General features: G+C 45.2%; 1 protein-coding gene across 6 annotated transcripts in view; it reads right to left on the reverse strand.

Moving 5' to 3' along the window:
- Window positions 1–15098, reverse strand: part of CCNY (cyclin Y) — a 205633-nt gene that overhangs the window by 89217 nt on the left and 101318 nt on the right. Inside the window, exon 1 of one of the 6 annotated variants that reach the window (XM_070500906.1) lies at window positions 1567–1637. The exons of the other annotated variants lie outside the window; for them this stretch is intronic. The gene's annotated coding sequence lies outside the window, so the exon portion shown is untranslated. Of the gene's footprint in view, window positions 1–1566; window positions 1638–15098 lie in introns of those variants that run through there. 6 annotated transcript variants of the gene reach the window in all.

Raw genomic sequence — 15098 nt, forward strand, 5'->3', positions numbered from 1 at the left:
CTTCCCTCCTCATCCAACTCAGAGCTGATGACTCATCATTATAACAGCTCCCTGGCCACCATGCTCCTCCATCCCTCTGTAGAACTCTCTGGTAAACCCCAGAGCAGGTTAAAGCCAACTTTTCAGCTCCTCCACATCTGCCCCAGCAGCTGTACCCAGCTGGAGGAGAAAACACAGTCACGTGACTGGTCCCACTTTGAGTTCTTGACAACCCCTCAGGGGGACCCTTGGTGCCGCTAAGCAGCTCTTCTCTATTTGCATAGACCATGTCTACCCTCTCCTCCAACCTCCACCACCCCCGTCTCTCTCAACTTGCTGCCCCTCCAGCTGAGAACCAAGGAGAAGCACTGCCCCGACTCCGGCCTCCACTCTGCCTCCACATGCGTCTCTGTCCCCTGAACACATCTGCTCTCCAATTCCTACTAAGGTGCACTCCAGGCTCCTTCCCACGGCCAGCCGCCTCCCTCTGCAATCCCGCTCTCTCTCCTGCATCAGACATTTTCCTCTCACTGTGGGCTCCTTCCCATCAGCATAGACACACACAGTGATCATTCCCATTTTAAACATAACACAGCCACAACGCTCAGCCCAGGCTCCCCTCTCCACCTTCCTCTCCACTTCTCTGCTTCTCTCTCGGCAAGGCTCCTTAATGCTCCAATACCTCACCCTGGGTCTCTCTGGAATCCTGTCCACTCAGGCTTTTGCCTCCACCACTCCACTGAACCAGCTCTTATCAAGATCACTGATGACCCCATGTTGCTAATGGCCAAATCTCAGTCCTTGCCTTACTACAGGACAGCTGTTCACTCCCTCCTTCTTGAAACACTTCCCTCACCATGGAGAGACATGCACGCGCACGCACACACATACACAGACACACACATGCACCTCTCTCCCTCTCTCTCTCTGAGCTCCTACTACCACACTGGCAGCTCCTTTCATTCTCCCTCGCTTCTTCCTTGTGTCGGGGCTGCAGGACTCAGGACTTAGTCCTCACACCGCAGACCTCCCCTCCACCTGCACTAGGCTGCCTGGTGATCTCAGCCACAAGACTCTCAACACCCTCACCATGCAAGGACTCCCAAGTGTTGTCCCAGCACTGACCTCTCTCCTACAGCCCACACTGCCCATTCAACTACCCCCTGGACTATCTAAAACATCAATCAAACCAACTCTTCAAAGCCTGCTCCTTCCAGTGTTCCCCAGCTCACAAATGGCAACTCTGCTCCTCAAGAGTCAGGACTGGAAGCATGCTCGGCTCCCTGCTGCTTCTTACACCCACACATTCAGTACCTTAGCACATCCTGCCAGCTATCCCCAGGACCTAACCACTCCTTACCACCCACACTGCAACCACCAGCATCTCTCCCTGGTCTCCTCCTTCCGCCACTGACTCCTTTCTGGTCCACTCTCTCCACAGCAGGCAGAGGAATCCTGTCAAAGCTGAATTTGGAGCATGTCTCCTCCAATCCTGCAATGCTACCCATCTCAGAGTACCACTGAGAAGGTCCTCACAACAGCCACGAGCTGGGACACGCTCCGCCCCCGGAGCCCCTCCAACCTCACCTCTCAAGGGTCCCCTGGTTCCCTCGGCTCTGCACACGGGCCGCCTGCTGCGCCTAAATCCACCAGGCACACACCCACTGTGCCTGCAGCTTCTTCCCCAGACAGCCGCACAGCTCACTCCCTCACAACCTTCAGGCCCCTGCTCAAATGTCACCTTACACAAGAAGAACTTAATAACATCACTTTATAGAAGTATTATCATAATAGCACCTAAGACAGAGTGGTTATGAGTCAGGCACTGTTCTAAGAATGTTATGCATATTAACTTATTTAGTACAACTCATTTAATATTATCCTCATTTTACCAATAAGGAAACAGATGTGGAGAAGCTAAAGAGCTTGCCCAAAGTCCAACAGCTGGGAAGTGACGGAGGCCGCGTTCCAACCCAGCAGGTCTGGCTCCCAAGGTCCAGGTTCTCTCGCTTCCCACCCCCGACTTGTGCTTTCCTGCCTCTCTGGCTTTGGTGTTGGCGGCACGCTGTCTCCTCTCCCCATCTGCTTGCTCCCCTCTGATCCACGAGCCCCATGAAGGCAGGACCGTGCCTGCTTTCTTCACGGTTCTCCCTGAGCCCGGGCGGTGTCTAACGCCAAGCAGCTTCTTAGTAAGTACTTGTGGAGTGAAGAACGGCAGGATTCCGTCACACTGAGCCACCCACTTCCCTGCAAAGTTGTCATCAGATCTGCCACTGTACGGGACAGCCACCCCACAGTTAACACGAGGCCCCTGGTCGCCCGGGGGAAGTGCTCTCCGTTACTGGCTGCTGGAGCTGAGCACGGCAGCACAGGCGGGGCACAAGCGGCCTTCCCGGCGGGACACCACGGGCAGCAGAATGCAGCACACACACTGCTTTATCAGAGGAGACACAGGAATAAACCCACACATTGTGATTAAAGGCACATCACTGGCTGCTGCCTGTGATTTCCTTATCAGTCTATTGCGGTTACAGACACATTTTCAATCAAATTACAGAGCAAGCACAAACAGCCAACCCTGTTAAACAGACGGAGCAAACCAGAGAGCAAAAATCACATGAAGCCCGAAAATTCCCCAAAGTGTCAGACGTGCTCACTATTTCTGGCATTTTGTGGCAGAAACACTACACTTGGGTTATTATTTATAAATCTTTCAAGCTAATGAAATGACACTGCTACTAAATAACACCTCAAACCTCTTGAAAGCTTATAATTAAGATTTTATTGATATTATTTTCAGTCTTGCCATATTTTTCTAAAGAAATGGAAGCGCGTAGGTAAAAATGCAGCAGTGTTAGAAATCACCATCATCACCGTCATCACCACCTTAGGACCAGAGTGATGTTCCCATCACCTGCTCTTAAGTATAAACAAACTCTCTCCGTCTTACCATGTTTTCACTAGTAAAGCTTTCTGTCTTTGTGAAACATCATTACATTTTAAAGCCCTGATTACAAAGCCACACGTTATTTTTAACTACAGTTTTTCTAGAATCCACACTAAAGCACCTTTCTTTAACCTAGGTGTATCAGTTTTTCAAAACCTGTATAATCAAATTTATGTAAGAACTGTCTTAGAAATTAACAGACATTGATTTTTAAGCTTAGAATTTATCTCATTTAAGATGTAATTTTGAAACTGTCAAGAAATGAAGAGACTGCAGCAATCCTCATCTCTCACCTGCAGCACGGGTAACCGTGAGCAGCCCTAGGGTAAGAGCCAGGGGCCGCCAGCCGGTTCCCACCACCATCAGCCTTCCAGGCTGCACGGGGCAGGGAAGAGCCAAGCCAGAAGGACCAGCACCATCAGCTTCCAGGCAGCACGGGGCAGGGCAGAGCCACAAGGACCAGCACCATCAGCCTTCCAGGCCGCACAGAGCAGGGCAGAGCCACAAGGACCAGCACCATCAGCCTTCCAGGCTGCACAGGGCAGGGCAGAGCCACAAGGACCAGCACCATCAGCCTTCTAGGCCGCACGGGGCAGGGCAGAGCCACAAGGACCAGCACCATCAGCCTTCTAGGCCGCACGGGGCAGGGCAGAGCCACAAGGACCAGCCAGCACCGTCAGTCTCTTTCCTGTCCAGCAAGCTGGTGCCAAGGAGGCTGGATAGAAAAGGACCACCACTCTCCACCAACAGCGACCCGGCAAAGAAGAGAAGCCACTCATGAAAGACAATTTGGTATGATAGCTTATTGTAATTCCCACTCACGAATTTCGTTTTCAAAATGTACACTCTATGAGGAAAATATACAGAACCATGGTTTGACTAAAAGCAGGGAAAGGACAGACCTTGCACACACATGTTCTGGAGGTCAGTTAATTTAGGACAATTAAGTACTATTTAAATGAACTAAAACGTTCTATATTTAGGGGGGAAAATCCACATTTCCACTGAGCATGTTTGTCCAGGGCCTAAATCAGGGATAACACGTTCGGTATTTGTTGACATGTAAGGATTCTGAAGAGAAGCCTTCACCCCTCGCTGACCTGTTCCTTCACCTCTCAGACAATAATAAATAACAGTGTCGTCCTGTGGAATCGAACACTTTGTATCATTTGAAAAAAGTCCAAAGAGCCATCATTTCCCTCTACCTTTTCTGCTGATCAGCTACCAATCAACAGAGACCAATATCCAAAAAACAACTGTATTTTAGAAGTCTATAGCACAGTCCAAGTCCCAAATTTTCCATGTTTAAGCCTCCCATGGGACAAATAACCACAAAATATTTTAGGATGTGGAGGGGACTTCCTGGTTATTTTTTAATACGGCTTCCCGAAGATCTTTTCTTATGAGAGTAAAGACTGCTAAATAAACTCATAAAATATAAAACAGTTGGAAGTAAAAGTGCCTACTGTTTGTGACTTACTCTAAAATGGTTCAGAAAAATAATGGTATGTAAGAAAGAAAAAGAATAATAAAGAAATATGGCAAATGTTAATACTGGTGCCAAGGGGTGATGACAGTTCTTCCATTCCAGCTTTCCTTCAAAAGGAGATTGTTTACAAATAAAACGGTAAACAACACGTATCTGCAAGTTAACTACACAAAAGTTATTTCAGACATGAACTGTTTCCCACACACACTCCCCCTGTTCTTTCCTCTGGTTTCCACCCTAACTGCGTCCTTTCCTAAGCGAACTGCTGGGGAAAGCAGTCTTTCAGCTAGAGCCACTGCCCCAAGGACCCTCAAACCATGGCTTCTGTCTCCTTTCAACGCAAACTGTTCTCCCCAAAGTCATCAATGACCCCTTGCTCCCACACCTGCCAACACACCTTAGCTCTCACCATGCTCCATCTTTTCTGGTCAGGATGTGCATGAACTCCTGCTTCTATGCTTAGACTCTCCAAACAGTTTTCCTCCTCCGACCCTTGCAATTGCTGTTCCATATGTGATTCACATTTTGCCGCAACTCCTACCAATTCCTTGTGCATTGCCTTGAGAAGGATCTTGAGGATCCCACAGGCTTGGTGGGAAGGAGTGATAACCGTTCAGTGATGTCTGCTGTGGGGAGAAAGTGTTCCGGAAGTAGGAGTCAAGGAGCAGCAGCATGCCTCCTGCTTGACCTGGAATTCCACTTCCTGCTCTAGAAACTCTCCAAGGGTAAACTCATTTCCTCCTACAATTTCAACTATTTCTTTCGAATATCTGCCAAATTGTATCTTTTCAAGCACGCTCCTCCACTGACTTCCACACCTATGCTGCTGACCACCCACAGGCAGTTTCCATTTACTGGCGCAAGGGCATGAACTCTGCCAGCAAAATGCACTTTTTTCCATAACCCCAAACTGACTTAAAGGACCGCAGGTCACCTAGTTGTCTAAGCACAAATTCTAAAACTTCCCTGCTCTCTGCTGTTTCCTTACCCCTCGTACATCCAAAGCCAGTCAACTTCCTAGTTAATTGTATTTAGAAGCTCCTTTCTCATTTCCATCATTATTTCCACCACCTGAATTTCAGTCCCCATCACGTCACCTGGACTACTGCAATATCCTCCTAGCACGTCTCTCTACCTCATATCTCCTCCATCACCGAATCCATTCTCCACACTGCTTTATTAGGATTATCTTTTAAAAATACAAATCTAACTTAATTCGTAAAAATTTTGAAACAAAAATATATGAAATGAAGGGGTAAAATAACACAGAATCAGATCATGACCCCATCCGGCAGATCTCCAGTAGTTTCTCACAACCCATCAGCAGTGGGGCTGAGGCCTCCCTTCAGCCCCTCCCACTCTCATTATTACATACCCTGCATATGCCAAACACGACAATGTCTTCTCTTCCCAAAAACACTGTTTTACACTTCCGTATTTTGAACGGGTTTTCCCTTGGCTAAAAAGTCCCTGTCCACGCAGCTCCTATCTGTCTTTCAAAGCGATGTTCAATGGGGCCAGCCTGGTGGCAGAGTGGTTAAGTTTGCGCACTCCGCTTTGGTGGCCCAGGGTTCACAGGTTTGGATCCCCGGCGCAGACCTAGCCCAACTTGTCAAGCCATGCTGTGGCAGCATCCGGCATACAAAATAAAGGAAGACTGGCAGAGACGTTAGCTCAGGGATGACCTTCCTCTCACACAGAGAAAACTATGTTCAAACGCCCAGTCCTGTAGGCAGACTTTCCTAATGTGCACCAAAGCACCATCTATCCAGGCAATTTATATATGTCTCTGGTCACATTTCACCATCTTCTAGTTATAAAGCCATCACTCTCACCACATTATGAGCATATAAACGATGGCTAATCAACTGTGAATTAACTTTACGTCCCTTTAATGACTCACATTGCTTTTGCTTCAAAGTTCTAAGTTTAACATCCAAGGTAGGCTACCTGTAATGTGCTGCTATTTATTTCTACCACCTATATACCTATACCTTCCACTTCCACCAAATTAACGTACTTATTCATGACCCACCCCCAAGCGGCCAGCAAACTTTTTCCAAACGGTCTAGAGAGGAAATTTTTTAGGCTTTGTGGGCTAGAGGCTCTCCACAGCAAGTGCTCACTCTGCACTGCAGAAGAGAAGCAGCGAAGAGCAGACGTAAATGATGGGTGTGGCTTCGCGCCAATGACATTTTATTTACGAAAGCAGGCATCCAGCAGCACAGCCTGCACTACTCTAGACTCCTTTCACCTCAGGTTCCTCCACTATGTTCTCCTAGGCTGGAAAGCCGCCCTTCTCTCTTCTGTACGCCTGCCTGAGTGCTCTTCTGCTGACACCCACCTCTGACCTAGTGCCTCTCTTCAGAGACCTTAGAGGGTGCTCCTTCCTGTACACGTCATCAGCACTTAACCTCAACAGCTCGCCCCACAGTCAGCCTCTGCCATCCAGAATTCTTAGTTATCTACGAACATAAGAGCCACTTCTCCAGCTTACCACCGTAAGCCCTTGAAGGACAACAAGCTATAAGTGCAGGGTCTGCACAGGCCCCAACCCAGCACATGCCCTTCCGTATCAGGAGCAGCAGCAGCATCAGCGTCCCGTGCGAGTCATGCGGGCTAGGCAACGTCTCCACCCCAGGTGTTACGGAACTCTCACGTTGCTTTATTCAGACTTTTAATCTAATATTCAAAATCTAGTTTCTTTACAATTATTTCATCCTTTTATGTTTTGTATCTAAAACTATAAATGGAAACTTTCTCTTTCATACTTTCCTTTATAAGCTTGGGTATTTTCTTAAGTATGATCATGTTAAATCTTAAGGCCAAGTTTGTTTTCCAGAGAAACACAGTTTCTTTGATTTTACGATAAGTCAAAAGGTAATTAGTTTCATTAACTGAAATTAACTTTATTAAAAGCATCTATACCTTAAAATGAGATAACCAATATTAGCTCTTATCAAGGTTATGCTAATAATCTACTGCTTTTTTCCATTTAAAAGGTCAATTTTCTAAGCTAAAGTCCTATTAATAGAACACTGAAATTAAGAAAACAAGAAGTGTATACAATGCAGAGACACAGGAAAAGAAACTCTGTGTCACCAGCTAAGGCCACAAACACACAACATCTGGGAAAGCTCTTATTCTTCCTGTCACTGTCACCACCAAGGGGAAAGTAATTTCAAAAAAGACTGTTTCTGCTTCTTTGCTAACAATAGTTTAAAAGCCAACTTGTTCTCCACTGACAATGGCTCCATTTTGCAACATGGTAAAACAGGCTGCATTGAGAACAGGCCAAACACCTGTGGGCCACAGACTCCCCCTCACGCCAGCCCGGCGCAGCCTCACCCACAGCGCTCCCTCCAGGAAAGGTGTGCCAAGAGCAGGGCTAGGAGAACAAAAGAGGGGTTGACGGAATAGTGCTTTTTCTCAGACTATTTCATAACTGTAGCACTTGGAAATCAGAATTCAGTTCCTGTATTAAATTTCTACCACTAGATTTTATGTCCCTTTACAAGAACTTTTATGGAATTGACATCTTCAGAAATTTTACATTTCAAGCAATTTAAGCATAATTTTAACATATCGCTTTCTCTAATAAGAGGAGGAAAAAAAGGAAAATTCCCCTGCCTGTCACAACATTTATCATCTTTGATTTTCTATTACAGGCCCAGTCTCAAGTAAATAATCTATATGCATGTTATTCATTCCATTCTAGTTGCCTAAGAAACTCCATTCTTATATTTCTAGCAAATTCGGTCTTCTCAGGAAGGTGCTGCTAACAATACACAATGAACTCTGGGTTGGCAATCACAATACTCTTGGTTGGAGAAAAATCACACAATTTCTCAATGCGTCTATCCCACAGCTATACAATAGAAACAAGAGACCCTATCCTTAAACAGCTTCACAGGAATACAAAACAAAAGGATGTATAAAAAGAGATGTCTTAAAATAGCAATGCTGCGGCTGGCCCTGTGGCAGAGTGGTTAAGTTAGCACGCTCCATCCACTTTGGCAGCCCAGGAGTCACAGGTTTGGATCCCAGGGGCAGACCTACACACCACTTGTCAAGCCATGCTGTGGTGGCATCCTACATACAAAACAGAGGAAGATCAGCACAGATGTTAGCTCAGGGACAATCTTCCTCACCAAAAAAAATAGCAATGCTACATGAAAATCTAGACATGTTTAAGTTAGTCTCTCTACTAGCATAGTTAACAAGTGCATTAACAAATGTATGTAACGTTTATCAGAAGTAAAGATATCTGGGGATAGAGTCCCAGTATGCTCAATTATGCGCCATTCTGCTTTGGAATCTGCTTCAGGCTCCATATTTCTGCTGCCCAGGGTCTCTATTTCTACAAGCTGGAAGTCTTTTTTTTTGAAGCCTTTTCTTTTTCTTCCCACAGAGCAATCACCACTACTGGAGATATTCCAAGCTTCAAATGTTCAAAACCTGGATGCCACGAACAAGGGTCTAAAACACGGTATAAGGTGCACTCGGAAACCTCAAAGCTTATTCTGGGACATCTAGGAAAGAGTCACCTGTAGGAGGGCAGGGGGCACCCAGCCCCAGGCTGTTTTTCTGAGTAAAGTTTCACGGGAACACAGCCTGGCACCTTCATTTCCATCTAGTCTATGGGTGCTTCTGCAGGACTGTGGCAGAGCTGAGCAGGTGAGAAAGAGACCATGTGACCCCTTCCAAGCAACTTCTGCTGACCCTGGTCTAGAGCTAAGGACAAAGGCCAAGGCTGGACACTGTTTGAGAATCATCTGGATACAGACACTGCAGACGTCACTTCCCAGGAAAAGAAGAAAGTCGAAGGTAAACTACCTTCTAAGTGGTGTGTACGAAAAGAGAGGCAGAGGCCATCCCAGAGGCTTCTGAAGCAGTTCCACACTCTCCTTATTCCCGACTCCCAGCCTTGCACAGCCACTCCCTTCCAAGCAAAAAGTAAGCATGTGGGGGCCGGCCCCGTGGCCGAGCGGCTAAGTTCGCGTGCTCTGCTTCGGCAGTCCAGGGTTTCGCCAGTTCGGATCCTGGGTGCAGACATGGCACCGCTCATCAGGTTGTGTTGAGGCAGCATCCCACATGCCACAACCAAAAGGACCCACAACTGAAAATATACAACTACGTACCAGGGGGCTTTGGCGAGAAGAAGGAAAAATAAAATCTTCAAAAAAAAAAGTATCTTAGTTCTAACAGCTGGTAAGAAACATCTCAGAAACAGAGAATAATCACATTAGCTTTTTGACAACAGTTGTTTCTTAAGGAAAAAAAAAGGGCAATACTATTCCATCCTTTTCATCCATGTAAGGAAGAAATACAGGGACACATCATTTATTCAAGAGTCTCTTACCCTGCGATGCTAATTATCTTAAAAATTTTCAAATACCCAAAAGTGTTTGAAAGGTATTTATATAACCCAACTATCTGCTTTTTAAAAAACCCATGCACTTTGCTCATATAAGAACCCTTTTTGTCCTCACTCCCTATCAATTTACCTTTCCTTTAGACACAATTTAGAACAACACAGATAAGGTGTATGTTGATATCTTTTGAGCCAAGTCTGTTTGGTTCCAAAGGAGTAAAAACTTTTAGTATGAGCATATGCACAATGCTTATGAGAAGGTATGAAATGAAAAACAACAGAAAAGTTCCATAAATATAATTTCAACCACGTAAAGGAATATATTAGAAGAAACAAACTGGAAGGAAACACACAAAATGTTAAAAGTGACTATCTCTGGGGCAGGATTCAGAGTGAATATTTGTTTTCTTCTTTATATTTGTATCCAATTTTTCAAATTCTATGGTGAGTATTTATTATTGCTATAAACAGAAACAAAGTTAATTTTTCAAGGTCAGAGCAAATAGTTCCACTGTTCTCAGCCAAGGCTGCAGACCATTCTGTATTGCGGCACGGTTAAATAACTGATGAATCAGCAAGAAGTAGATCTTGTGTGTAAAAGATTCTGCATTAGAAAACAAGTTAGCCATCGTGCGCACCACACATTTGCTTAACTTCAGAACTGAAAGGGACCTTAGAGATCACTGGGTCCAACCTGCTTTACAGATGGACAAACTGAGGCCTAAAAGCTTAAGTGCTTTCCCAAGAACTTACCAATTAGTGTGCTTTTGACTACATCATATTATAAAGATTTCCATCAAATACAGTTAAAATTAAAAGTTCCAAGCATTTAAAGTGTCACGTTTTAATTCTTAAGAAAAGTCGTATGTATGCAATTCACTTCATCCCCCAATTATACCAATCAATAAGACATTTCTCATTATTTCTGAGTGGTTACAAAAATAAACGGCTTCTTCCTCAGTGTCTCTCTAAGCTTCAGTGCATACTACTTTGCCTCTACCTCCAGACTGCCCGTATTTGTTGTTGGAGCCCCGAACAGCACCTGTGCCATTTTCCCAGCGAGGTAAAGACACAGTCATTTGTTTCAATGCTAAATCACACTTTCTTTTCCTTCTCGGCAAAACTGGACCTGTGGACACTGAGAGAGGTCTGGATTTTGTAATCCCACTCTACAACCTTTAGTGGCATTTGTTTCCACCACACACCCCTTCCACACACACACTTTTCCTGTTGCTAGTGCATGTGTAATACGTGGAGCCACACAGTGCTCTGAGTTCATGGTTCAGTTACAGACAGGCATACTTGCCAAAGATTAAGAATTACAGCAGCATCTCTGCAGAGACACGAGGGCAGCCCAGGGTATTCTCAAACCTCTGAATTCTGAGCACCTATGTAAGGAGAAGCAGGAAATCCCACAGGGTTATTTTAAACAGTTGTCTCAACAAGTTCAGACAATATTCTATCACAGGGAACAGTTACGAATTCCTGAGACACTCTTTAGAGGCTTGACAATGAACTAGAAATTTGCCCTAACCAAGGTTATACATCAAGCAATGTTTTCATGAATACCCTTAAGAATTTAAAGAAAACTGGAATCACAAAACTAACTTGAGCAGGAAAGAATTTTTTAAGATCATCCAGTTTAATTCCTTCCATTCGCAGATGCCCAGAAGGCACCTGACACCAGCCTCAGGTCATTTGGCCAGTGGGTAACAAGGCGGGAGCAGGGACCAAGGCTCCTGTATACCAGCCCAGCACTTTATCTTCCATGTGTGCAGCCTGGAGATCCCAGAAATCCAGTTTCCAAAGGCAAGGATACCAGGTAGACTGCAGTCGGGAGGACCAGTTCCTGACAGGTAAGGAAGAGCAGCACGCTGCTCACACAGGTGCAGCCGGCAAGCAGCTCTATCTGTCACTGGGGGATTTCCTCTTCTCCTGCTTCTGGTTAGGGGCAAGGAGCGTGGGAACGCAGGAGCCTCAGGCTCCCGGAAAGTCAAAGAAGGACACTCAGAAGGTGACTGAGGCCTTTCCTGGTCACAGAAGACCCTTCAGAGAGCCTCTCTGCTTCTCCCTCCAGGGAACTAAAACCAAATCAGGCAGGTGATGGGACTTTGACACCTAAGAACTTTCTACTTCTGAAAATTTCCACACTGACCCAGGCACTGTCGTGTGTTGCTGGTGGGAAATGTAAACTTCTATAGCAGGCAATTTGGAAATACTTATCCAATTAAAAATGCATATACCATTGCCACCTCTAGGAGGATGGGGTAGACGTATTTTTCCCTACTCCTTCTGCTAAATACAATTAAAATTCCTGGACACTGCACAGAAAACAATCATAAGACGGAATGGTAGAGAGAACAGAGCATACTCGCTAGGGACATCAGGATCAGAGGACAACATGTGGTGAGTTCCATGGGTTTTCTTTTTACCTCATTTATCTCAGACTTGAAAATGAAGAAGCAGGCAGGTGGAAAGCATGAATGGATCCAGACCAAAAGAAGACCCTGTCCTCTCTAGCCAAAAGAACAGAAAGAGGCAGCCTGTCTAGCAGGATAGAAAATTTTAGACAATAAGCACTCTACTCTAGACAAACAGCACAGAAAAGACCACGGCCCCAGCTCCACCCACACCAACACAGGCTAAGTGTGGAGCCCAAATGTCTACCCTTGAGGAGCAATCAGGAGATGCCCCAACACTCCCACCAAGGTAGGGTCAGAGATAGCCCAGTAGGGAACCAGCTGGGGCCTTCATTCTCCACTGGCCAGTGATGAGACAGCCCCCCAACACCAGCAGTAACAAAGAGACCCCCACCCCAGCCCTTAGATGTCAACAGAACCTGAACTTCTGCCTCCATCGGGCAGTAATAACAAGGCAGTGCCCTTCCATCCCTTGCCAGTGCAGTGGCATAAGACAGTTGCAAGAGAAGGTTTAAGTAATACCCAAGGTCTTATAATATAGTAGGAAAATGATCAGATTTCAATCAAAAAGTCACTCATCATACCAAGAAGCTACAAAATCTCAAACTGAATGAAAAAAAAAATACATGACAACACTAAGATGACAGAGATGTTAGAATTATCTGACAAAGATTTTAAAGCAGCCATGATGAAACTCTTCAATGAACAATTACAAACGCACTTAAAACAAATGAAAAAATAGCAAGTCACAGCACAGAAAAAGAGTCTCAAAAAGAAACAGACAATATAAAGAAGAACCAAATGGAAATTTTAGAACTGAAAAACACAACAGCTAAGATAAAAAGCTCTGTAGATGGGCTCAGTCACAGAACGGGGGGAACAGGGGAACCAGAGAACTGAAAAACAGAGCAAGAGAAATTATCTAACCTCAACTACAGAGAGAGAGACTGGAATTTTCAAAAAACAGAGTCACAGGGACTTGTGAGACTGTGACAAAAGATCTAACATCCAATGTCATCGGAGTCCCAGAGGAGAAGAGATAGACAGCAGGACTTAAAAAGTGTTTGAATAATAGCTAAAAAGTTCCCAAATTTGGCAAGAAACATAAACCCACAGACTCAGGCTAAGCAAATCCCAAACAGAAAAAACCAAAGAAATCCACATTAATAATTCAACTAAAATTCTTGAAAGCAGCCAGAGAAAAATGATCCTATCCACAGGGAAACCTGCAGATTTCTCATCAGGAACTATGGAGGCCAGAACAAAGTGGCACGATCCTTTTCAGGGGTTTAAAGAACTGTCAACCCAGAATCCCATACTGGCAAAAACACCCTTCAGGAATGAAGACAGCATCAAGACATTCTCATGAAAACTAAGAGAGTGCTTCCAGCACACCTACCCTGAAAGAATCCTCAAGAAAGTTCTATAGAAAGGAAAGGACAAAAGGAGGAACCTTGGAACGTCAGGAAGGACAAAAGAATAGGGTATGAGAAAAGATGGGTAAATACAGAAGGCTTCCTTCTCGTCTTGAGTTTTCCAAATGACATTTCCCAGTTGAAGCCCAACGTATAACACTGTCTGCTGTGGCTCTACACATATGCAGGGGAAATATTTAACCCAATTACACAGCTCCCACATGCACCAAATGACTTTTTTGTACAAAGATATTCACTGAATAATATTAAAGATTGGAAACAACTTAAATGCCCATTAACAGAGGACTGGTTAAATAAATGATGATATAGTCATACAATAGAATATTACATAAACATCAAAGAGAATGAGTTAGAAAGTTACATACTGATATAAAAAGAACTCTAGAATATGCTGCCACAGAGAATAAGCAGGACCAGGGCAGAGGGCGCTATATGAAGATCAACTTCACATCAAGTGAAGCCTGGTGAAGACACGCACGTTCACACCTACATGCCTGCAAAGGAGAGGGCTGTCTGTGGAGCTCCACGGCAGCTGGTAAGAGCGCCCGCCTCCAGGCAGGCAGTGGCATCTGGGGCCCGGAGGAGGCTGTGGAAGAGCCAGCACAATTCTCTACTTACTGTTTTCATTCTTTTCCATTTTGTTTGTTATCTATTCAGTATTATCTAATTTTCAAACTTCTTAAGACAAAGTGAAAAATTCCCAAGCTGAAGACAAGATCTAGGAGTCATCGGAAGCTCAGGGGAGCAGTAAGTACCGCCAGGTATTCACACTTAGTTAACCACTGCCACCGACTTTATGGCCAGCCCTGGGGGTCTCGTGGTTAAGATTCGGCACTTTCACCACCGAGGCCCGGGTTCGGTCCGTCAGGGAGCCACACCACCCCTCTGTCAGGTGTCACACTGTGGTGGCTGCGTGTGGCTGTGATGCTGAAAGCTCTGCCACTGGGATTTCTAACACCAGCAGCGTCACCCATGGTGGACAGGTTGCAGTGGAGCTTCCAGTCTAGACAGACCAGGAAGAGGAGCCTGGGCACCCACTCCCAAAGCACTGGCCATGAAGACCCTGTGAATATCAGTGGAGCGTGTCTGACAGAGCGCGGAGGCGAGAGGAGCTCAGCTGTCCACAGGGCGCGAGGAGTCGCCTCAACAGCACTAAAAAGAGTCTATAACACTTGAAATCATCAAGCAAATTCCTGCTATATTCATATTTAGCTTCATATAACAAGATATTTTTAATAGTCAAATAATTGAATTGAAAAGCATGCTATAATTGTTGAGCCGAAGGCCACGGCTAGGGGGAAAAAAGGTGATTTCATGTGATCAAGTCTTTGCCCGAAGACACACGGCAAATAGGACACAAGACCCTAAGATACTTTGGCATTTCAAACCTGGTTCCATCAAGTCACACCAAATATAAGAGTTTAAAACTGGATATTGTAAATTATGAACCTAT

Source organism: Equus asinus, chromosome 29 (assembly GCF_041296235.1).
Source record: "Equus asinus isolate D_3611 breed Donkey chromosome 29, EquAss-T2T_v2, whole genome shotgun sequence".
Lineage (NCBI taxonomy): Eukaryota > Metazoa > Chordata > Mammalia > Perissodactyla > Equidae > Equus > Equus asinus.